Raw genomic sequence first — 25891 nt, 5'->3', positions numbered from 1 at the left:
ATGACTCATAGATTTCGGTACAACTCTTGCTCCTTTGACTGATAGTAGTGCTTATATGAAGTGTGGATAAATTGGACCACACTGCCGACTCTCCCTTGATGTGAAGTTAGATGCAGGAAGTGGCCAGAGAGTGATGGGCCCCCAGAGGGAATAGGAGGGGCTGCATCTTGACTCCTCACAGAGCTGGAGCACTGTGTCAAGATCACCCATGTCTGGGCCCAATGGTCAGTCTTATCTTAGGACAGGATCTAAGAGACCCTTGGGAAGCATTCCTTGCCAGACCTGAAGCCAGAGCTTCCATCTCAAATGGCTGAGAGAAAAACTCCCAGGTTCATGTTTCTAGGGCTTGTGCCTGGATGCTGTTGTTGCCAGGCAACACTGCTCATCTCTGCAGAGCTGCTTTTTCTGCAGTAGATGCTCCTGTTCCTCAGAACAACACCATGGGGGGACGTGTCAGCACAGCCTGGAAGCAGGAATCTACAAGATATAAAACATAGAGGGAGGTGAGATTTGGGGTCCCTGCTCACTTTCTCTACAGCCTAATTCCCTTGAGAATTCATTGTACATGTTTGAGATTGGCAGAGATGTTGGTAAGTGAGGGAGAAATTGCAAAAAGAAGAAACTCACCAGTATGGGAACGAGAAAATCCGAATATAAACTGACAAGAAAGTCTTGCTGCTCCAGTGCTGTGTAAGGAGGGGAAGATTCCAGGGAGGCCAGCTACTGACTCACTTTTCATTTCCTCAATTGAGCAAATGACGAGACACTCTGAAACAAAGGGCAACATAAAATTCCATCTAAACCTGACACTGCTGGATGGATGAGATTGGCTCTGGTGTCACAGAGGTTGACTCTCATTCTCCCGGCCTGGGACATTGAAAGAGGACTGGGACCCTTGGGATAAAGTGGTCAATAATGTTCACCGTCAGACTTAATTATGATCAAGAGCTTCTGCTACTGGTGACATGGAGGAAAGTGAACCAAGATGCCAAGAGTATGTGGTTGTTTTAACTTGTCCTGAGATTTGATGCAGCATCTCTACACCTTGTTGTCTAAATTACAGTGTTCTAGCCCCTCTTGTTGCTTCTCCCAGGGCAGTAGATATCGGCTTTTTGTCCTGGAATCCCAGGTCCTGGAGGAGGCTGGGTCGGTGGGGAGACTTGCAGAGACCTGTGAGCACAAGGGAGAGTCCACATGGTGGAGAGAGTGGGGCAGAGCTGGGGAGGGGGCCTCACTAGCATGAGAGGACCCTGTGCCTGTGTGGAGTTTAAAGCCAGTGAGGAAGAGGGGAATCCAGGATTTTGTGTAGACAACCTGCAACTCTGTTCCTCAGGCCCCAGAGCTAAGGCACAGCTGCCTCACATCTCTCTCTACTCCATTTCTGCATCATCCTCTTTGGTTTTTTGGCCCCTTCCTGGGTCCTGTTCTGTGGGACAATCTTTGATGAGTTGGAGGATGAGGAATTCTGTGCCCTGGGTCCTACAAAGGCCCAGAGAGGTCTGAGTCTCAAGGACACATAGGTCAGAGAATACAAGATCTCCCCAGGGACATGACTTCCCGCTCTCTATACACCCACAGAACCAGCAGACCACACCATGTGCTGCAGGGACACCCCCACAGGCTTTCCAAGACAGAGTGATGCAGCTCTTGGGGGTGTCTACTTCGTGAGAAGTGTCTTCAGATTGTCTTCCCAGGAACTATGGATGCAGATTCCATGTCTAACTCTTATACAGTCAGAGTCAGAGGCCCTGAAATCCCATGCTGCCCCCCTCAATATAGAGCGTTTATGGTCCTGACTCTCCTCCAACAGGGCGCAGTGGCCTTCCCTGGGGTGAGGTGAAAATCACAAACACATCACTCCTGGTGCACATTACAGGGGACAACACAGCCTCATCACTCAGTGGTACCTGTCCAAGCCTGCTGCACCCACCCTCTGCCCCTCAGCCCTCAGAGCAGCATCCTCCCCCAGCATGTGCCTCTTCCCTGATCAAGCGTCTCTCCCGCCTCACCTTGATTTGGTTCCTCAACCTTCTAATCTCCTTCCTGCGCCTCCCCTTCCTCAGACACAGGCGGGGGAGGGGACACAGAGCAGGATTCTCCCAGGGCTAAAATACCATTTACATATTTTCATAGTGTTTCCAATTTTTTTGTGTGTGTGAAATTTCCCACCATTATAAGAATATTTTACCCAAAGTCGTTGTATTGATGGTATCGATCAATTTGGGAAGCATCGTATCTGAAACACATTGAATGTTTTGACACATGAACTGGATATATCTGTACATTTATTTATTTAATTTCTCAGAATGTTTTATAGTCTTCAGTGCATAATAAGTTAAAATTCTGTCAGGTTTATCCTTATGTATTTCACTTGTATGATACTATTGTAAGCAACATTATTTTTTAACATTCAATTTTGGTAGGTCTTTGCTGGAATACAAAATACAATTCATGGTTTCATGCGGGTATCGTACCTCAAAGCCCAGGTTGGAGCCCTCAGAGCAGAAGCATCTCTGGTCCCTCCACCCCGTAGGAGGGCCCAGCCTGACTCAGCCTTTCTCGGGCTCATCCAGTTTCTCCATCGAGAGCTGTTTGTCTCCGAGCAAGGGCTCACTGCGGTGGACACGTTAACAGGGTGAGAATACACTAGCAATGGATTCATCTTAATTCTGAACTGAAGAAAACTATGTGATATTGTCAGATCAAGTTGCCTGAGGAAATTCAAGTGCTGACAGAAAAACAATGACAACAGAAGTTACTCCCTGAAGCAGACTTGGTCAGAGTCACAGCCGTGCCGGTGGCACAAGGCCAGGAGAGTGGATGGAGGCTTGCATCTCACTTCCTCATGGGTATGGAGCACTGGGTGAGCCTTAGGGCTGTCAAGCCACATATCACAGTAATAGTCAGCCTCGTCCTCAGGCAGGAGTCCAGAGATGAGCAGAAGCCCTGCATTGGCCGAGGCATCTTTGGATCCAGAGAGGTGACTGGGGACCTCAGAGCCCTGGTGCATATCTGAGTCTGACTAGTAGTACAGGAGACACTGAGCAGGGCTCCCTGGCTTCTGCTGGAACCAGTGTACCCAGTAGTCGCCAACACTGAAACCACTGCTCGTGGTGCAGGTGAGTCTGGCTGTTGCTCCCAGAGATGTGGAGAGGGAGGATGGCTGAGTCAGCACAGAATGGGAGAAGGAACCTGAAGACACAGATAAACATGGGTGATGGGGCAGAGTCCAGGGCAAAGTTTCTCAGGGTCTGGGCCAGAGGGGCTGACACAGGCTAGAAACTGAGACGTGCTCCCCAAGGCCTGTCCCTACGTGTGCAGTGAGAGAGGAGCACATGCAAGAGAATAGTGCAAGCCATTGTGCACCTAGCCCCCTGGTCCCCACAGTCAGGCTGGATTGCCCCAGGCCACCTTTTCTTCTCCACCCTCTGCCACAGGAGGGGCTGTCCCTGCAAATGAATTTCCATCCAGTGACTGCTCAGCCCCTTCCTGAGCCCTGGCACTGGAGCTCAGCTCACACCACACACTGAGGGAGATGGAGTCTGGCTTCATCCCTTGGGAGAGCCCTGGGAGAAAGCACCTGCTGAGACAACACAAAGGTCCCTGCTACGGGGACTCTGTCAGGCCAGAGAGGCCCAATCAGCCAAGTCTGCATCAGTGAGCACACAGCCCATCCCTCAAAGGGCCCAGGCTGCTTTGAGTGGATGGTCCTCAGAGACCAGCTGTGTAGGGACCACAGGGCAGTCCCACACTGCCCAGTGCTTGTCTCAGTGCACACACCTCATAATGACCCAAATCCCTGAGAGCCCAGCTGAATCCTGCAGCTCAGCGGGTCACTGTCCCTGTTCACACATCCATGGGCTCATACCTTGATATGATGATTTCAATACACTGTATAAGATTCTTCCATTATCGCGTTCCCAGCAGGTGTCCCCATATATAGGAGGTGCATAAAATGAACAAACGTGACATGGTAAGGTGTTAACACCCCTACGGAAGATGCCGCAAACATCGTATCTCTTTAGGGTTCTATCTCTGATGCTTTAAAAGCAATAAGTTCAAACCACTCTCACATAAATTTATGTGTGTTTTAATCTCCCATTTTTTAGCTAATTTATTTGTCGTGCTGATGACAAATTAAAGCAGCACAGGGATTCCTAATATTTGCCGCTATGCAGCTCCCATCATGCCGTATTGTATTAGAATAAAGTCAGACCAGCAGATAAGTCATTAGATCCTCATTTGTTGGTGTCCTTCATCCATTTCTCCCTGTTCAGAATCCTCTCTTCTATGGACACAGAGCTTACAGTCCCTATAATTCGTTCATGAGTTTTCCTGCTAGGATCCTTTGTAGCATTTGCGACTGAAAGGAGTAATGTTAGAATTTCCTTGATCTTATGCTGGATCATGAGCTCTAAATTTGCATCTTGTTGGCAGTGGCTGTCTTACATGCTCTTAAGTGAAACGTTATCTGACATTCACTCGGCTCACCCACACTCTGCAGTCTAGTTGATGATGGAACTTGTCTCCTGTGCTCAGGGTTTGTTCTACCATCCACCTGCTCCCTGTGGGTTCTTTGCTCAGTACCTGGAGGCTCATCATGTCCTTCTCCACTTTCTGAACCCATGGAATCCAGTCCATCTGACTGATCACTTCCCCCAAAACTCAAGTACATGTTTCTCTCCTATTCTATACAAATATGATCAATGTTGTTACACAAATCTCCTCTTGAATCAACTCAAAATCTCGAACTCAAAATGATAGCCAAAATCATTAACTTTGCTTCAGTTCTGCTCCTGTTCCAGAGTTTCCAATTCAGGAGAATTCAAATATTCATTCAACAAATGTTTGTTTAGTGTTTTGCATGTGTCAGGGAGTATTCTGGGCTCTGTAGCTACAAAACCGGAAAACAGATCTGTTCACATGGAGCTTAGATCCAAGCAGGGGAAACACACAGTGAACACAGTCACTAACCATAAAGATACAGCCTCCCTCGACTGATCCTTCCCCAGACGGTTATGTCCCTGGGAATCTGGAGCCTGCTCCTGACTGCTGAGAGCCTCTAACTCAGACAGGACGTGGACACTGAACTTCCCGTGCTCTGTCCACAGCCTTCCCTTCATCTTCACACCTCCCTGCCTCATGCCAGATGCCTGAGTGCAGGTGCCCATCCCTGCTCACCTGGCCATGCAGAGTTCCTCAGTGTGGTCTTATCTATTCTTTGTACAGTATATTTCATTATTTAAACTTTATTCAAAGGGACCTTCCAAACACATGCATCTGATAAAGCCACCTCTCTGCTTAAAAATCTGCCATAGATTCTCTCCCCGTCAAGATTAAGGAAAAATACTGAGTGCCCCATTCAAGGTGTCTGTGTGTATGGCCACCATTGCTTCTCCTGCTTCCTGCTTCACCTCTCCCCCTGTAGCCTGTACAAAAGCATAAGCAGATCTTGTTTGCAAAGAGGATATTTAACCCTGGACCATAGAGTACCCTTCTGAGTCCTTCTGGTCCCCCAGCTCCACCCTTGACCTCCTTCCCTCAGGACCAGCATCACACATCACCTGCTGGAGGAGTTTTGACTACACTCAGATGGTCATCTTTTCCAGAATGGAACATTCTGCATACCTGAGCGTTTCCTTTAAAGCTCCAAAATGTTTTAGAGGAAATAGAAACTTGTACTTCGGAACTAAGAGTTTTTGCATTGATTGTGTAACTGTGTTGGTCTCTGATCTTGGGGAAAGGATTCAGTCTGTGACCATTTAGCATGATCTTAGCTGTATAATTTTCATAGAAGCACTTTATCAGGTTGAGGAAATTCCATTCCACAATATTTGTATTTGCTGAGAGCTTTCGTTTTTAAAATAATGAATGAATTCTGAGTGAATCAATGTTTTCACATGTGCATCTATTGAGATGATCATATATATATATATATATATTCAGATTTTTCTTAAAGGGTGAATTCCATTGACTGATTTTCAAATGTTAAATCATCTTTGAATTTCTGGTGAACCACTTTTGCTGTATTATTTGACTCAGTTAGCAAATACTTTATTACATATTTGTATCTGTGTTCATAAAGAATATTGGTTTTTAATTTTCTTTTATTTTAAAGATTTTCTCTGGTTATAATATAAAGGCAAGCTTGTCTTCATAAAATAGTTTGGAAATTGGTCCTTCCTCCTCTGTTTTCTTTAGAGTTTGTATAGAATTCTTCTTACTTCATATGTAAATGTTTGAGAAACTTCACTGACAGAGTAATCTGGGTGTGGATTTGTATCGGTGAGCAGGTCTGAAACTACAGGGATGAGCTACTTACATGTACGTAATGACCAACAGGGGTCGAGCAGAACTGGATCCTCATTTCGTTGGACAATACTTACAGGACATGTGCAGGCCGAGCTTTCAGTAGGTTGTTATTTTACAGTCAATATTAATGTCATTGTGGAAGCAAGATAAACTGTATTTTTTTTAGGTGCTTAAAAAGTTAATTCATGGGGCCGGCTCCGTGGCCAAATGGTTAAGTTTGTGCGTTCCACTGCAGCGGCCCAGGGATCGGATCCTGGACACGGACATGGCACCGCTCATCATGCCACGTTGAGGTGGCGTCCCACATCCCACAACTAGAAGGACATGCAACGAAGATATACAACTGTGTACGGGGTGGGGTTGGGGAGATAAAGCAGAAAAAAAAAAAAAAAGATTGGCAACGGTTGTTAGCCCAGGTGCCAATCTTTGGGGAAAAAAAAAAAAGGAAGATTGGCAACAGTTGTTAGCCCAGGTGCCAATCTTTAAAATAAAAAAAGTTAATTCAGAGATTTTGATAAAAGTCAAAATATTGGGAAATATAATATTAAAAAGTATTCATATCCAAATTCAAGTATTGTACAAATCTTTCCCCGAATGTGGCACCAGCAGGTAATCCATTATTTCCTTATATCCTGTGGTCTCTTGGTGCTCACCTGGGAGCGAATGGACCAGTGAAACCATATGCTCCATCTGTGCCGCCAAGAGGCCTGCTGACTAGTCAGTATCCACTGGGCAGGAAACTTCCCTCAGTTCTGTATCTCCCAGCAGGCATTGCGCCGCAGCTGGCCTCTTGTGCCCTTGGTTGGGAAGCAATGGCTTCCACATAATGTCTTCTCTCTGCCACAGGAGCAAGGCCTCCAGAGTGCCAGCCAAAGGAACCTTTCGGTTTCAGAGCCAGGTGGGTGACTGGGACTCAGTGACCTCTTCCTGAGTCTCCACCAACAGACTTCACTCCATCTCAATTGGATTTTGCCCTGAGATGGCATGACTTCCAGCCAGTACCCATATTTTTAATATAATATATTGTTTCATTAAACAAGGAAACAAGAAAAATAAAAATTATATTGGCAAATGCAAGAAACTTACAGAGAAATTGCCCCCATGCCGACATGGCACACTTCGTTCCTCCTCCACCTCACAGCTCATGCTGGATGCCTCAGAGAAAGGTCCTGTAGTGATGCCACCTCTAGCCCTTTACTTGCATCCTGGCACCGGGTGAGTCAGTTCAGGGGTGCTAGGAGTGTTTCTGGAAGCCAGTCCTACACGGGATGCTTTCTAATAGCTTAAAAATCATCTGAGCCACGAAATGTATCCTTAGAGAACTTATGTTTGTGGGACCCCTCCCAGCTTCTGACTATAGAGTGAAACCAAGTCACAGTTTGTGGTGATGGCTTGAGATTTTAAATCGATTCCTAAGTGTTTCTGGATTTTTGAATGATATTTTGAGAGAGATGAGTCATGCAATGTTACTCTGGCTGAATTTTAGAAAGAAATCCCCAGGAGTCCTTTCATAATAATAGAAGTAGAGTGGCTTCTCAAACTTTAGTGTTCAAAAATCTCCTGGAAAGCTCACTGAAATACAGATTGTTAGAGACCATGCACATTTCTGATTCAGGAGTTATGCCTGGGAAATTGCATTTATAAGGCTCCAAAGTAGCGTTCCCATTTCAGTGCTAAATGGTGTATTAATTTGTTCTGTATGGTAAAATCAATAAATGAGGCTATGTCGTTAATGGTCTTTGAATAAGAGGAGTCCCACAGGGAGCAGTGGGGTCTCTGAGTCTCACTGTTCGTTGATGTATTTTTAGCTGAGCCCCTCCTCTCATTACTCTAGGCCCAGAGGGAGAGAGGGAGCACAGACTCAGAGGGGTCACACTGCAGAGATGGACACACCGTGGGACAGGCTTCAAGTGGCAGGTGACAATGGACCACTGGATAGAAGAATGGGGCCATGGAGCCTCCCTCCTCATGGTGGTGTCACCATCTCCACCCTCTCACTTTCTCTCCTGCCTCAACGAGCCTGGCCTCTGAGCATATGAGGAGCCTGAGTTCATTTCCCGGTCAAGGATCTACACCACCCATCTGTCGGTTGTCATACTGTGGTGGCTGTGTGTGCCGTGGTGCTAAAACTATGTCACTGGTATTTCAAATACCAGCAGGATCACCCACTGCGAACAGGTTTCAGTGGAGCTTGTAGATCAAGACAGAAAAGGAAGAATGACCTGGTCATCCGCTTCCAAAAAAGGGGCACGAAAACCTTATGAATAGCAGCAGAGCATTATCTGATATAGCGCCAGGAGATGAGAGGATGGCACAGAAAGACTGGGCAGGGTTTCACTTTGCAGTGCACAGGGCCTCTAAGAGTTGCAATCGACTCGGTAGCATTACCAACAAGAACAACAAAATAATAGATTGACAGATAAAACCGTATTATCTCAACAGATCCCGAAAGAGCCTTTGACCAAATTTAAAACAAATCCCTAATAAAAATCACATAAAAATAGAAACAGACAGACACACTTATAATATGGTAATATACACTTTCTCCCACACAGGCACAATCTGGTCCTACAGCCAGCTTCTTAGCTAAAGGTCTGGGGGATTGGGAATTTCCAAAAGACCAGGAAGAAGCAACAGGAGGGGCTGTCCATGCAAATGGTTTCCATCCAGTGACTGCCAAGCCCCTCCCTGAGCCCTGTTGCTGGAGCTCAGCTCACACCACACACTGAGGAGGATGGAGGTTGGCTTCACCCTGTTGGAGAGCCCTGGGAGGAAGCACCTGCTGAGACAACACAAAGGCCCCTGCTCAGGGGACTCTGCCAGGCCAGAGAGGACACAGCTGCTGAGTCCCCATCAGCGAGCACAGGGCCCAACCCCCAGGCCCAGGCTCCTCTGAGTGAATGGTCATCACAAAGCAGCTGTGTATGGACCACACCGCAGTCCTGCAGCGCCCCCTGCTGATCAAAGGGCACACCCCACACAATGGCCCAAAGCCCTGAGAGCCCAGCTGGTTTCTGTAGTTCACCAGGTTGCTGCCTCAATTTACACATCTGTGGTCTGATCATTTGATAATGGCATTCACATACACTGGAAGTGATGGCTCTTATATCTCACTCTCAGAAGGCAGTGCACATGGAAGGTGCAGAAATATACAGAAATGTGAATTGAAGGTTTTTCTACCCTCAGAGAAGAGGTTGCAAACGTTGTATTCCTTGTTTTTTCTTTTCTTTTTTTTTTTCTGAGGAAGATTAGCCCTGAGCTAATTTCTGGCTGCCAATCCTCCATTTTTTGCTGAGGAAGACTGGCCCTGAGCTAACATCTGTGCCCATCATACTCTACTTTATATGTGGGATACCTGCCACAGCACAGCTTGCCAAGCGGTGCCATGTCCGCACCCTGGATGTGAACCGGCGAATTGGGGTGGCCAAAGTAAAATGTGCACAGTTAACTGCTGCCTCACCAGGCCACCCCCATATCCCTTCATTTTTATGTGGTTGAGAGAGTGCTTACATGTCTAGTGTTCCATCGCTTGTGCATTAAAGCAATGAATTCCAAATAATCTCACATAACCTTATTTGTGTCTTAAACTCCAATTTTTTAGGTAACATATTTTTTCTACTAATGAAAAATCAAGGAAGAACAGTGAATCCTAATATTTGAGCTGTGCAACTCCCATCACACCATCTTGTATTAGAGTAAAGTCCAACCCGGCAGAGAAAGTCTTAGACCCTCATTTGTTGGCTTCTGTCATCCATCTCTCCGTGTTCAGAATCGTGTCTTCTATGGACACAGAGCTTACCAACCCCATCATTCCTTCTTCACAAGTTTTCCCACTGGGGTGCTTCATAGCATTTGGGGTTAAAAAGTTGAATATTAGAATAGCATTTATCTTGCTAACACCTTGTTGACAAATGTCTATCTTAGATGTTCCTCAGTGAAATATTGACATCCATCCAGCTCACCCACACTCTGCAGTTTATTTGCTCATGGAGCTTGTCTCCTGTGCTCACAATTGTTCCCCCATCCACCTGCTCCCCGTGGTTTCTCTCCTCAGTCCCTGCAGGCCCATTGCATCCTTCTCCTCTTTCTCTGCATGAATCCGTGGAACCCAGTCCATCTCCCTGCTCACCTTCCCCAGGGTCAAAGGCGAGTTTCTCTTCTGTTCTATAGACAATGAGATCACCATTATCACTTAACGTCTCCTCTTGATTGAACTCGAACTCCAGACTCAGAGTGCCCAGGAAGGAGAATCATTGTCTTTGCCTCAGATCTGCTCTTCACCAAGGTGTGCAATTCAGGAGAATTTGAATATTCTTTCAACAAACACGTGCTGAGTTTGTCCTTTGAGCCAAAATTTTCTGGGCTCTGTAAATACAGCAGTGACAAAATGGCGGAAAGTTCCTATTCACAGGGAGCTTAGTTCCCAGCAGGAGAAACACGCAGTGCACAGACTCACAGGATTCCTCTGGGCATCTGGAGCCTGCTTCTGCTGGCTGAGGCCCCCTCACCTCCTCAGGACATGGACACCGGGATTCTCTGTGCTCTGTCTGCAGCCTCCCCTCAGCTGCACACAGCTCTGTGCCATTCCAGGAGCCACATGCAGGAGCCCAGCCCTGCACCCCTGGCCTTGCAGAGTCCCTCAGTGTGGCCTCGTCCCATAGTTCGCACACTATATTCCATTCTTTACTCTGTAGTTAGAGCGATATTTCAAGCACATGTATCTGATAAAAGCACCTCCCTGCTTAAAATGTTCCCATAGTTTCTCTCACCATCAACGTTATGTAAAGATATTGAGTGTCTCATTCAAGGGCTGTGTGTGTCACCATCATTTTTCACCCCTCCTGCCCCCTCTTCCCTGGAGTCTGTACAAAAGCACAAGCGGGGCTCCTTTGCTAAGCGGATACTTAACCCTGAACCCTGGTGCCCCCTTCTCTTTGAGCACTTCTGGTCCTCCTGTCCCACCGCTGTCCCCTTCCTTCAGGACCAGGATCAGACAGCACCTGCTGGAGATGCTGACCACGCCGAGATGAGCGAATACTTGTTTTATTATAATAATTTGCTAGGAAATCTATAAAGTTAAATCTAACCCCCAGTGTGCATATTCTCTTCAATGGAATAAAGGATAGAAATACTGAACAAAGGACACAATTATAATTCTTATCATCATTTTTATTCCTAATGAGTTGACTCTGTTTACATTCCCCAAAGAAGTAGATGTATATTGCGTTATTACTTTTTGTTTAAACATTTCATGTTTCCAATTTGGTTTGGGAATTATTATCCTTGGACTGAGTCAGACATCAGGACAAATTGTTGTAAGTAGAGATTTTGTAGCATTTGAATTCAAGAACATCTTTACTATGACGATCTGTAAAAATGTGACACATTAGAGAGCCTGGAGGACTATTCCTCAGGATGATTTAGTTTGAAAACTGTAACAGATAAGGGCTTCCCTGCGTGTGGGGCAGCTCGCAATCTAGAACGTCCTCTGCAGGACCAAGGATGCTGCTCTCACAACGATTCTAAGACATTGCTTCTTTGACACGTGATGTTTCTTTGATCCCAGTTTCAAATGGAGAACCTCTAATATAAAGCCACTTAGAATTATTACTTTTGTTGATTTATCTATTTTCCCGTCTTACTTCAAAGAATGGGACTTCCCTTTGATTCCAGTTTCCTGACAGATTGTTTCAAAATCACAAATAAGTTTTGAAATTTCATCAAATTCTTTTCTGTTGAAATAGTCACTGGTTTTTCATCAATGGATCACAAGCCTGTGGTATGGAAATAATGAGCACTGACCACTGCCTCATCCTGTATGTAAAACTCAATTTAATTTGAATCACGGTGATAAATATAAAAGCTAAAATCATAAAAGTTCTAAGAAAAAACATAGTAACATCTTCATGTCCTTGGAATAGACAAAGTCTTCTTAGGTTGAACACAAAAATCACTAACCACAAGAGAACAAAATAATAAACAAATGACCTAAAATTTTTAAATATTGCTTAATAGGCAAGTGACATCAGAAAGATGATGGAATAGGAGGTCTTCCACTTGTGTCCTCACTGAGCAACCATGATTTGGTGGCCATCCACGGACAAAAGTGCCTTTGTGGGAGCTTCTGGATCCAGGTAGGAGACTGTGAAATCACGGCGGGACCCAAGGCTGAGGAGTGGTATTTGAGAAGGCAGGCCCATGCTTGGGGGTCCTGGCCACAGGCCCAGAACAGCACCATCTCCCTGGGGACACGGCAGATCTTTTTTTATTTTTTAATTAATTTTTTTTTTTTTTTTGCCTTTTTCTTGCCACCTGCATGCCTTGGCCAGAGACCCAGCAGGAGTCACTCCTGCCCATGCCTCAGTTAGCAGCCCTGACAACGGTGACCCTGGCTGTGAACCCTGAAGCAGCCCATGATCCAGTTCCTGCCCCTCTTGGCCACAGTCCAGGAGCAGTCCTGCCCATCCAGGAACTGGAAAAGACACACGCCCATCAGTGCCCTTGGAGGCAGGCCTGCTGACCTCAGTCTGACTGGGAATCTTGAGGCTGCCCTGTGCCCTGGCTCCAGGACTGTGCAGAGTGGTCTGTGGGCAGGAAAGGGGTTGGGGACATGCCAATCCAAGCCCCAAGAAGCAGGCCTTCAGACTAGCACCAGCTGTGGACCCTGAAGCAGACTTCTGTCACAGTACAGCCCTTATCAGATCTGGCCCAGGGCCAACCCTGCCCAACAAGGAAACGGTCCAGTGCCCAGGAGAAAGCCCCACCCATCCATCCACTATTTTCTCCTTATTCTAGGGTAAAACATTGCCCAAGACCTTCTACTCTCTGCACTGAGGGGTTGTCTTCCTTTACGTGCGTCCCTCACACTTTGGTTTCTAGGAGAGTTTTCTTGATTTCTCCTACTAGACTCTGCTCGCCTGGGACATGACCCCATCCTAACACCTGCTTCCCAGCACAGCCTTCCAGCCCCCACAAGGGATGTCTGGGATCAGGATGTGTGGACCCATCTGCTTTGACCCTGCCCAGTGGGAGAGCAGACCCCCTGCTCTGAGGCCTGAGGTCCCATCTGCAGCCAAGTCTCAGCCTCTTCAGCCTTCGTGTGTTGTTGGCTGATTTTCTTCCTCAAGAAAATGAGAAAAGAAACCAAGTAGGTGTAATCAATCCTTTATGCATAAAATAACCCTCTGGAAGCATTTAAACACAAACCCATTACAGAATTCCACTAATGAGGTTCAGATTAAGTAATCTGATAGAAAATGTCATGTTTGTGCTTTTATAAAGTGGGAAGTTTCTACTATGGGGGCAGCATTGAGAACAAGGGGACTGAGTTCATCCTTCATGTTGTGTTCCACTAACAACACCCTGAAATTGAACAGGCACAGGTGAAGTTTTGATCAAATGTAAGACGAGAGTAAACTAGAGATGTGCATTCCTAATGAGTAGTCCCATTTGACAGAGCTGATCCTCTCTCTTTAAAATGTGAACTTCAAATAATCCTGCCTCAACTAGATGGAGCCATCATGTTGTCTCAATTGATTGACTCACCCACCACCCACACTGTTCCCAAGAGCCCAGCCTCAGTTCCTCTTTTTCCCAAACCCGTTCTTCAATACCTCGTTCCTCCAAGACATAGGCAATCTTAATTTTCTTTTCTCTCCCACCTGCTCCACACATTAACCAGACCCTTAGTCTGCCATTTGTATCATCCACAATTCCTACCTAGTCCCTACCTGCATTCAAACCTCCTCCTCCTTCATATTCTATGCAGCACATGGGCCTCATATACTTAAATCAGATTCTGTTTGTGAGATTTTCTGACAACCCCTCTAATGCTCCCGTCTTCACCCCACCAAGCTCACCCCTCCTTACCCTGCCAGGACATCTTTTCTGTACAGTATATTTTGCTTGTTTGCACTCTCTCTCCCCCCAGACAGTGTCACCACCCTGAGCATGGGAACCCTTCTTATCTTGTCCACTGTCTGCCCTGAGCCCCTACAACAAAGTCTAACCTATAGTAGGTGTTCAGTAAATGGTGTGGATTCACATAATCTGGAGAATCAACTAACCTGAGTCAAACACAGCTGGACTCTGTGTCCCTGGTCCTGCTCTCATTCCATGATATGGACTGAACTGTATCCGTTACAATCCTATGTGGAGACCCTAACCCTGTTGTGACTGTCTTTGGAGATAAGGCATTGAAGGAGGTAACTAAGGTTAATGAGGTCATAAGGGTGGTGCCCAAACAAGTAGGGCTGTCGTCTTTATAAGAAGAGGAAGAGAAACCAGGGGTGAGTGCGCAGAGAAAAGTTCCTGTGAGGACACAGCAAGAAGGCAGCCATCTGCGAGCCAAGGAGAAACCAAACCTGCCAGCACTTTGAACTTGGACTTCCAGCCTGCAGAACTGTGAGAGAAGACATTTCTGTTGGTTAACCCACCCCGTCTGTGGTGTTATGTTATGGCAGCCCTGGCAGACTCACACACCCCTGGTGGACTCTGTCCCCTGGGCAGCCTGCGCCAGCATCCAGGAATGTCTGCTCGATTAGAGAAAAACAGACAATGGATTGAAACCAAGGACAAGCAGTGGGGACAGATATTGAGAGGATGAGGACACATCTTCAAGACAAAGTTCCCTGGATCGAGTATCAGAACTGCTTTTGGCCAAAGAAACAAAGGAAGCAGCTGACGTGGCCGAGGAGTGGGGGCTGCACAGAGAAGCCCCATGGATGGTGGGAGAGCAGGTTTTTGTCTCACTTCCCCACAAGCCTGCAGCACTGTGTCACTACTCAGGCTGCTGTCTCCTGCTGATCAGTAATAATCAGCCTCGTCCTCAGCCTGGAGCCCGGTGATGGTCAGGGTAGCTGTGTTGTCAGACTTGGAGCCAGAGAATCGATCTGGGACCCCTGAGAGACGTGTGTTAGTAGCATAGATGAGCATTTTGGGGGCTGTTCCTGGGATCTGTTCGAACCAGCTCGTACCATAACCACCCCGATGTTGGAGCTGCTTCCAGAGCAGGAGACGGTGACTGTCTGGCCCAGGGTCCCAGACACTGAGGCGGGCTGAGTCACAGACTGGGCCCAGGATCCTGGAAATGAGAGAGACACAGAGATGGTGATTGCAGGGACTAGAGACAAAGGGAGAAAGCAGGGTCCCACGCATCTTCCCAAGACCCCTTCCATTGTCCCCATATCTAGTCACCTGTGCAGAGAGCGATGAGGGTGAGGAGGAGAGGGGACCAGGCCATGGTGGAGATCTTCACCGAGTCCTGCCTTCTGTGGCCCCACAGCTGAAGCAGAGCTTCCCCCAAGTCTCTCCCTTCCCCTCTTCATACTCTGAGAGAGGGAGGGCCCACACATGCAAATCAGACCCTCCCAGCTTTCTGATCCCTCACTGGGACTCGGGTCAGGTCCCACTGCCTAAGGGTGACCAGGGGGTAGGGCGTTCACAGGGATGAGCCCTGAGCAGAGGGCACCAGGCAGTGCCAGGTGGCTGGTCCGAGCTGTGATCAACGCCAGAAATGTCAGGAATGAGCACTGAGAGCCCCCTAGTGTCCAGGCCCAGCCCTCAATTGTGTCACAGGGTGACCAAAGCCCATCAGAGACATTTCCTGCATCCCCACCAAGCCCCTGCCTTGGACTCAGGTCAGGTGACCCCTTGTGTAGCCTGCACATCACCACAGGGCAGTCTCCACTCAGACTCTTTGGGCTTAGTCTGTCCACAACTCATTTGGCTCTTCAGTGGTCTGGACTGAGGTGGTGTCTCGTACACAAACTCCTCTTAGATCAGGATCAAGTGCAGAGCAGTGACCGGCCCCATGGAGGCAGGTCCCCTTCTGTGCAGGACACAAATTCTTGTCCTCTTCTGTGGTCTATTCATTGTTAGAGATTAAGCAGCATGTCTCAAACTCTCCAAAACTTTGCTTCAAAGGTCCTATTCCTGGTGGAATGTGAGTACTTTGATTTTTGCTACACTCATCTTTGACCAATAGTTACCATTTTCTGGTCTCCTCACTAATGTATGAGTTGAATAGAATGTTTCACATGGCTCATCCTATACTTGTATGAGAGTCAGGTGTTAACATTTCTGAGTCAGGCTAACTCTGATCCCAGCTCCAGGACACAGAAGAGGAAGGTAACTGGGACAGAGCCCCTGAGACCTGGGCCCTGTGAGGGGGAGAATCTCAGCAACGAGCCCTCAGTGAGCTGAGGAATGACTTGCTTGGGGAACAGGACAGAAGGGATCTGGACTGGAGTGTGTGTCTAGACATCCATGAGCTGGGCCTCCGGGACTGGTCCTCACCTGAGAAAGGAGGCAGTTGCAGAGGAGGAGCCCAGGCGATGGCAGGCAATGGCCACTAGTGTGGGTTCTTGAGATGTAATCGCCCTTCTCACTCCCTCTAGGAAGAAGACGTCCTCATGAGGGAGTTTTGCTCCTTTCTCCCTCTCTGGAGACTATAGAATTTCAGCCTGGGGCCTCACTGATTAGAGTGGGTGTCATTTCACCTGAGACTAATCCTTTGCAGAACATTAGAAAGATCAGGGCGCCAGAATCAGAGTTTTATGAGACAGGTGCCCCTGCTCTGTATCCCCTGCCCAGCTCCCAGTGTGCACAGTAGGAGACCCAACATGAATGAATAACGAGTGTGGAGACCAGATGATGCCTATGCTGGGACCACTTTGGCAAACCTTCTCTCTTTTACTCTCCTCTCTGGACCTCAAATCTCCCAGTCATGTGGGGAGCATGTGATTTGCCCCAGCTCCAGCTCCAGGGACAGGCCTTTCATTTTCCAAACCAATCAGACAATCCCCATGCTACCTACCATGATGGAGTCAGGGGAGACGGTGTGAGTGATCTGGTCCAGTCCTTGTGAAGTCTGAGATTCCTGTTCAATGGATGAGGGAGGGCAATGTCTCTCATTCAGGAGGGTTTATTGTGTGGATGTAATGTATGGGACTGCAGGGACATTTTTGACGCATGTGGGAAATCAGCCTGGGGACACGTGAGATCATGGAGAATGGACAACTCCAATAAATCTCAGAGAAGGAGTGAAGTCCATTGAGATCACACGCTTGAAAATTACAACATTCCTGTCACCACTGAACAAGGCAGGAAGGCTGTTGTCTATATTTCCATCACAAGGATGAGCTCAGGACCTCAACCCCACACCTGTGTCCATAGACCTTCATCCAGGAGGTGCAGCTAACACACATTCCAACCAGTCTCCAAGGACCAGCCTCCAAACCTATTTCCCACATCCCCTTCCTTACCTCCAAAAAACATGTGGCATCTGACCATCGTTCTCCACCTCAAATGCTCCATCCCTCATCCAGGACTGTTGTGTGATCTTTGTACCAAATCCACAAAGCCCAACAGGCCCCTGCTTTCACTCTCCCCACATCCCCACTCATCTTCTGTGAACAGCTGGACTACATAAATTAATCAGACTCCTGATCTTCCTTGTCAAATCCTCTAAGGGCTCCTAGCCCCAACCCAAACCCAGCACATAATTGCTGTTCAATGAATAGTGCAGATGAATGGACCCCTGAATAGTTGGCAATCCTGAGTCAGACCCCACTGGACTCTGTGTGTGTCCCTCATTTTTCCCTGACCCAGCATTGACTCTGTCCCCATGGCAGCCTGCCCCTGAGATTTAGAAATATCTGATAAATGTAAGACAATCAGATAATGTATTTCTGTCAAGGGCAGACTTTGGGAACACATATTGGGAGGATGGGGCTTTATGCTATAGACCATGTTCTCTGTAGTGGGTAAGAGAATCTTGTTGTTGACCATACAAACAAATAAGGGTAGAGAAGAGCCACACTTCAGTGAGGACACTGTTTGCACAACTATGAAAGAGCCAGTAGAACATTCTCTGTGCCTGCCTTGCCCAGAACGCTGCCCTCTCAGGACCCGTCCTCAGCACCCCTGCTCGTCTCAGATCCAGGGTCCACGAGCTCCTCTGGCTTCACTCAGCTCTCCTGGAGGACATCCTGATTTTGCAGATGGATCTCTGTGATGTCACTATCCAGAAGCAGGCAATGAGTAGGTCTCTTCGTGGAGATAGAGGGTGAGACATTAATTGTCTCCAGATAACTAAGGACCTCCAGGCTGCTACATACAGGATGTGTTGCACAGTCCTTATGTTGCCCAATATTTCAGGATTAACTGATATTTAACTTTGCTTCTGCCATGTGCCTGGGGTCTAGGACCATCTTAAACCAAGTTCAAGACCTAAAATCCTACACTGAACCTTGTTGGTTCATGAGGAGCAAAAATCCATATGGGATACCCTGGCAGGCTGACTTATGTTGTTGTCACTGTTAGTGCTGCTGTTGTTGTGAGGGACTCCGGTTAACCCCCTCACCCCACTGCACAAGTACTGCTGGTTGATGTCTCCCTTGGCCACTAGAATACAGCGCCATCAGGGAAATTGTGTCCCACCTCCTGCTGACCACTCTGGGCTCATTTGCCCTTTATTGCTGTTCCGGAGATTTATTCTTTTCTCTTCTGAATCTAGGATATATGTATGGTTGTTTTTACTATTTTAGTCCAGTTTTATCATTATTTTCAGTCAGAAGATGGGTGAGCAAAACATTACTAAGAACATCTGTCTTTTTCTGAGATTCATCCTCCTTCCTTGACTTGTGGCATCCACGATCTGTCACCCAACCCATACTGGGCCCTGATCAGGTTTATTGGTAACTGCTCCATATTCTGAAATTGAAGAAAGAACAGGGATTCCTGTAAATTCTCCTGCAATATCAGAGTTCTCTGTGATAATGAGGGTTGGTTCATAGACTCTACATGCCAAAGAAGTGAGGCACCTTCAAATATCCTCTCGCCACCCAAAAAATAAACAAAAAATAACTTTAGCTGCAAAACAATTAAGATTCACTGGATTAAACTGGGGAAAGTGAGGAGGTAATGGGCCTGAGAGCCAGGTCCTTAATGGGACCTAAACTTTTTAAATATTGCTTAACAGGCAAGCGACATCAGCAAGATTGTGGAATAGGAGGTCCTCCACTCATGTCCTCACTCAGCAGCCATCCATGGGCAAAAGTAACTTTGTGGAAGCTTCTGGATCAAGGTAGGAGACTGTTAAATCCTGCTGGGACCCAAGGCTGAGGAGTGGTGTTTGAGAAGGCAGGCCCATGCTCAGGGGTTCCTGGCTACAGGTCCAGAACAACACTGTCCCCCTGGGGACATGGCAAATATATATTTTTCTTTTTGGCCTTCTTCCTGCCACTTGCACCACTTGGCCAGAGACCCAGCAGGAGTCAGTCCTGCCCATGCCTCAGTTAGCAGCCCTGACAACCATGTCTCTGGCTATGAACCCTGAAGCAGCCCGTGGTCCAGTTCCAGCCCTTCTTAGCCACAGTCCCAGGACCAGTCCTGCCCACCCAGGAACCAGACAAGACACATGCCCATCAGTGCGCCTGGAGGCAGGCCCGCTGACCTCAGTCTGACTTGGAAGCTTGAGGCAGGTCAGTGCCCTGACTCCAGCCCCATGCTGAGTGGTCTGTGGGCAGGAAAGGGGCTGGGCACAGCCCCATCCAAGCCACAAGAAGGAGGCCTTCAGACTAGTACCACCTGCGGACCCTGAAGCAGACTTCTGTCTCAGTACAGCCCTTATCAGACCTGGTCCAGGGCCAACCCTGCCCAACAAGGAAACCGTCCAGTGCCCAGGAGGGAGCCACGCCCATCTATCCACCTGGTAGCCGGCCTGCTGCGTGCAGACCCCTACTGCCCGGGGAGCTCAAAGTAGGAGTAGCTTTATGTCTGGCTCTTCCCTTGATAAATTACAAGAAAATGTCCAACATTCTTGATGGTTCAGGACACCAGACACTCTTCCTGAGAGCCATCTGGCAGCCTTGGTAGCAGGAAGAAAAAACAGTTTCTTCCCACTTCCCCATTCACCTGGGTCACTGTGCTCCATCCAAATGACACTCCAGCACCGTGAGCTATTCTACGGATGGAGTCAGCCTTCAACCTCAGACCGGACTTTGCAGATGGGTAAATAGTGGCCAGCCCCAGAGCTGGAGCCTGGGGAGTGACTTGGGATCCCATAACGCTTGCTGTTGCCCCTGTCACTTTTAAGCCATGTCACAAACTGAGGGCCTTCCCCGTCTGCTGCAGATACGATGGAGACCTGTCAGTGCTGTGCTCCCCGCTCTGGATGCAGGTGATCTCAGCCCAGGCTCCCAGGGAGGCAGTTGCAGGTGGCAACTGAGTCAGCACAGGCTGGGAGAGGGACTCTGGAAATACAGACACCTGTTATGTCCTGGAGGAAGGACAAAAGGGAAGGACATTTCCTGCACGGGGTTGGGAGGTGGTTTCACTGAGCTGGGGAATCAGGATGCTGAGGAGCATCCTGACCTGAGCAGCTAATGAAGAGGGTGAGGAGTAAGAGTGGAGTCCAGGCCACAGCCCAAACTTTCCAGCCAACCCTGGACTAAATGGTTCTAAAGCAGGAGCACAGTGTCCCTCTGTTCGTCCTTCCTCTGAAAGAATTTTCCAGATCAAAGGCTATTAAGCACCCAGTCTGGGAGCCCCTGCAGGACAAGGTTCTCTCCTGCATGACAGGTGTCCCTGTGCCTGGCTCAGTGCAGCTTTCCACTTAACTTAGCTCATACATGTTTAACACACGAAGGAACTGACTAACTTCTGGAAAGTTATACTTTCTGAATGAACTTAATACCTAGTGATAGCCAGAAATACATATTTTATCAAAATATCTCACTATTTCCTCTTTATTCTAGGGTAAAACATTGCCAAAGTCCTTCTCATCACTGCTCTGTGGGGTTGTCTTCCTTTAGTTGCGTCCATCACACTTTGGTTTCTAGGAGATTTTTCTTGATTGCTCCCACTAGACTCTGCTTGCCTGGGACATGACCCCATCTTAACACCTGCTTCCCAACACAGCCTTCCAGCCCCCACAGGGGATGACTGGGATCAGGAGGTGTGGACCATCCGCCTGTGGGAGAGCAGACCTGAGGCCTGAGGTCCCATTTGGAGTCAAGTCTCAGCCTCTTCAGCCTGTCCTGTCTTCTCGGCCAATTTTCTTCCTCAAGAAAATGAGAAGAGAAGCCAAGTAGGAGTTATCAATCATTTTCGCATAAAATAACCCTCTGGAAGCATTTAAACATGAAACCATTACAAAATCCCTCTCCTGATGTTCAGAGTAAGTAATCTGGTAGAAAGCATCATTTTCATGCTTTTAAAAAGTGGACAGGAGCTGGCCCAGTGGCGCAGCAGTTAAGTGCTCATGTTCCGTTTTGGCGGCCCGGGTTCACTGGTTCGGATCCCGGGTGCGGACATGGTATCGCTTGGCAAGCCGTGCTGTGGTAGGTGTCCCGCGTATAAGGTAGAGGAAGATGGGCACGGATGTGAGCTCAGGACCAGTCTTCCTCAGAAAAAAAGAGGAGGATTGGCAGCAGTTAGCTGAGGGCTAATCTTCCTCAAAAAAATTTAAAAAACCAAAATAAAAATTTTTCAAAAAGTCGACAGTTTCTAATATGAAGGCAGCATCGCGAATGAGGGGACTGACTTCATCCTTCATGTTCTGTTCATGTTCTTCGTGAACTTCATGTTCTGTTGCTCTAAAAATGTGCTGAAATTTAACAGGCACAGGTGAAGTTTTCATCAAATGTAAGATGAGAGTAAACTAGAGATGTGCCCTCCTAGAATGTCTAATAAGCAGTCCCATTTGTCAGAGCTGATCGTATCTCCTGAAAATGTGAGCTTCAAATAATCCTGTCTCAACTAGATGGGGCTACCACATTGTCTCAATTGATTGATGCACCCACCACCCACACTGTTCCCAAGAGCCCAGCCTCAGTTCCTCTTTTTCCCAACCCCTTCCTTCAACACCTCCTTCCTCCAAGACATGGGGAATCTGAACTTTCTCCTCTATGCCACCTGCTTCACGGGTTAACCAGACTCATAGTCTGCCATTTGTATCATCCACAGTTCCTACCTAGTCCCTACCTACATTCAAACCTGCTTCTCCTTCAGTTTCTATGCAGCACCTGGGCCTCATATACTTAAGTCAGATTCTGTTGATCCCCTGACAACCCCTCTAATGCTCCCATCTCCACCCCACCAAGCTCACCCCTCCTTACTCTCCAAGGACATCTTTCCTGTACAGCATATTTTGCTTGTTTGTGCTCTCTCTTCCCCCAGGCAGTGTCACCACCCAGAGCACGGAGACCCTTCCTGTCTTGTCCACCTACTATCCTGAGCCCCTACACCCAACTCTGACCCATAGTAGGTGTTCAGTAAATGGTGTGGATGCACATAATCTGGAGAATCAACTAGCCTGAGTCAAACACAGCTGGACTTTGTCTCCGGGGTTCTTCCCTGTCTCCCCGATATGGACTGAACTGTGTCCCTCAAAATCCTAGGTTGAGACCCTAACCCTGTTGTGACTATCTTTGGAGATAAAGCATTGCAGGAGGTAATTAAGGTAAATGAAGTCATAAGGGTGGTGCCCTGGCAAGTAGGGCTGGTGTCTTTATAAGAAGAGGAAGAGGGACAGGCCCGGTGGCACAGAGGTTAAGTTCACACTTTCTGCTTCTCGGTGGCCCGGGGTTCACGGGTTCAGATCCCAGGTGTGGTCATGGCACTGCTTCACAAAAAGCCATTCTGCAGTAGGTGTCCCATGTATAAAGTAGAGGAAGATGGGCATGGATGTTAGCTCAGGGCCAGTCTTCCTCAGAGAAAAGAGGAGGATTGGCAGAAGATGTTAGCTCAGGGCTAATCTTCCCCCCCAAAAAAAAGAAGAAGAAGAGGAAGAGAATCCAGGGGTGAGTGCATAGAGAAAGGCCTGTGAGGACACAATGAGGAGGCAGCCATCTGCGGGCCAAGAAGAAACCAAACCTGCCAGAACCTTGATCTTGGACTTCCAGTCCACAGAACTGTGAGAGAAGACATTTCTGCTGGTTAAGCCACCGCATCTGTGGTGTTAGGTCATGGCAGCCCTGGCAGACTCACACACCCCTGGTGGACTCTGTCCCCAGGGCAGCCTGCACCAGCGTCCAGGAATGTCTGCTCCATTAGAGAAAAAGAGACAAAGGATTGAAACCAAGGACAAGCAGTGGAGGCAGAAGTTGAGAGGATGAGGACATATCATCTAGACTAAGTTCCCTGGATCGAGTGTCAGAACTGTTTTTGGCCAAACAAACAGGAAACAGCTGACGTGGCTGAGGAGTGGGGGCTGTGCAGGGAAGCCCCATGGCTGAGGGGACAGCAGGTTTTTGTCTCACTTCCCCACGGGCCTGCAGCACTGTGTCACTCCTCAGGCTGCTGTCTGCTGCTGAGCAGTAATAATCAGCCTCGTCCTCAGCCTGGAGCCCAGTGATGGTCAGGGTGGCTGTGTTGCCAGACCTGGAGCCAGAGAATCGATCGGGGACCCCGGACACTCTACTAGTGGCATAATAGATGAGGGTTTTGGGGACTGTTCCTGGGATCTGTTGGTACCAGCTCACATAACTACTACTATACCCGATGTTGGAGCTGCTTCTAGAGCAGGAGATGGTGACTGTCTGGCCCAGGGTCCCAGACACTGAGGGGGGCTGAGTCACAGACTGGGCCCAGGATCCTGGAAGTGAGAGAGACACAGAGATGGTGATTCTGGAATCTAGAGACAAGAGAAACTAGGGTCCCACACATCTTCCCAGGGCCCCCTCCCTCATCCCCATATGTAGTCACCTGTGCAGAGAGCGATGAAGGTGAGAAGGAGAGGGGACCAGGCCATGGTGGAGATCATCACCGCATCCTGCCTTCTGTGTCCCCACAGCTGAAGCAGAGCTTCCCCCAAATCTCTCCCATCCCCTCTTCATACTCTGAAAGAGGGAGGGCCCACACATGCAAATCAGAACCCCCCCCCAACTTTCTGATCCCTCACTGGGACTTGGGTCAGGTCTCACTGTGCAAGGGTGGCCAGGGGGTGGGGCGTTCACAGGCATGAGCCCTGAGCATAGGGCACCAGGAAATGCCAGGTGGCTGGTCCCAGCTGTGATCACCCCCAGAAACCTCAGGAATGAGCACTGAACGCCCCCTAGTGTCCAGATCCAGCCCACAATTATGTCACAGGGTGACCAAAGCCCATCAGAAACCTTTCCTGCATCCGCACTGCTCTGTACACTGTCCACCTGCCTTAGAGTCAGACCAGGTGGCCCCTTGTGTAGCCTCCACATCACCTCTGGGCAGTCTCTACACAGACTCCTTGGCCTGAGTCTGGCCACAACTCCTTTAGCTGTTCAGTGGTCAGGACTGAGGGGGTGTCTCTTATCAAACTCCTCTTAGATCAGGATCAAGTGCAGAGCAGTGACCAGCCCCATGGAGGTAGGTCCCCTTCTGTGCAAGAGACAGATTCTTGTCCTCTTATGTGATCTCTTCATTTTTAGAGATTAAGCAGCGTGTCTCCAACACTCCAAAACTTTGCTTCAAAGGTCCTATTCCTGGTGGAATGTAAGTACTTTGATTTTTGCTACACTCTTCTCTTTGCCCAGTCGTTACCGTTCACTGCTCTCCTCACTAATGTATGAGTTGAACAAAACATTTTATATGGCTCATTCTCTACTTGTATGAGAGTCAGGTGTTTACTTTTGTGAGTCAGGCTAACTCTGATCCCAGCTCAAGGACACAGAAGAGGAAGGTAACTGGGACAGAGCCCCTGAGACCTGGGCCCTGTGAGGGGGAGAATCTCAGCAATGAGCCCTCAGTGACCTGAGCAATCACTCTATTGGGGAATGGGACAGAAGGGATCTGGACTGGAGTGTGTGTCTAGACATCCATGAGCCGGGCCTCCGGGACTGGTCCTCACCTGAGAGAGGAGGCAGTTGCAGGGGAGGAGACAGGTGATGGCAGGCAATGGCCCCTAGTGTGGGTTCTTGAGATGTAATCGCCCTTCTCACTCCCTCTGGGAAGAGGATGTCCTCATGAGGGAGTTTTGCTTCTTTCTCTCTCTCTCTGGAGACTATTGAATTTCAGCCTGGGGCCTCACTGATTAGAGTGGGTGTCATTTCACCTGAGACTGATCCTTTGCAGAACATTAGAAAGATCAGTGCGCCAGAAGCAGAGTGTTATGAGACAGGTGCCCCTGGTCTGTGTCCCCTGCCCAGCTCCCAGTGTGCACAGTAGAAGACCCACCATGAACGAATGACGAGAGTGGAGAGCAGAGTGACGCACATGCTGGGACAACTGAAGGCAACCTCTGCCCTTTCCTCTCCTCTCAGACCCCTAATCTCCCAGTCATGTGGTGAGCATGTGATTTACCCCAGCTCCAGCTGCAGGGACAGGGCTTTCATTTTCCAAACCAATCAGACAATCCCCTCCCTGCTCACCATGATGGAGTCAGAGGAGATAGGGTGAGTCATCTGGTCCCGTCCTCGTGAAGTCTGAGATTCCTGTTCAATGGATGAGGGAGGGCAATGTCTCTCATTCAGGAGGGTTTATTGTGTGGCTGTGATGGCTGGGACTGCAGGGGCATTTTTGACCCATGTGTTGTATCAGCCTGGGGACATGCGAGATCATGGAGAATGGACAACTCCAATAAATCTCAGAGAAGGAGTGAAGT

The 25891-nt window shown here is 48.2% G+C and overlaps 1 long non-coding RNA gene across 2 annotated transcripts in view; it reads right to left on the bottom strand.

Annotated features, from left to right (window-relative positions):
- Positions 1-15295: 15295 nt before the first annotated feature.
- Positions 15296-25891, bottom strand: part of LOC106822261 (uncharacterized) — a 47635-nt gene continuing 37039 nt past the window's right edge. The window contains exons 2-4 of one of the 2 annotated variants that reach the window (XR_011505580.1): positions 23191-23911; positions 15508-21922; positions 15296-15394 (exon numbers count right to left, since the gene is read on the bottom strand). This is a non-coding gene — a long non-coding RNA (uncharacterized lncRNA). Of the gene's footprint in view, positions 15395-15507; positions 23912-25891 lie in introns of both variants that reach the window. The other variant, XR_011505579.1, reaches the window with a different exon arrangement.

The sequence above is a fragment of the Equus asinus genome, chromosome 8 (genome assembly GCF_041296235.1).
Source record: "Equus asinus isolate D_3611 breed Donkey chromosome 8, EquAss-T2T_v2, whole genome shotgun sequence".
Lineage (NCBI taxonomy): Eukaryota > Metazoa > Chordata > Mammalia > Perissodactyla > Equidae > Equus > Equus asinus.
The sequence above is the reverse complement of the archived record's forward strand: the minus strand, read 5'-3'. Positions and strand labels throughout refer to the sequence as shown.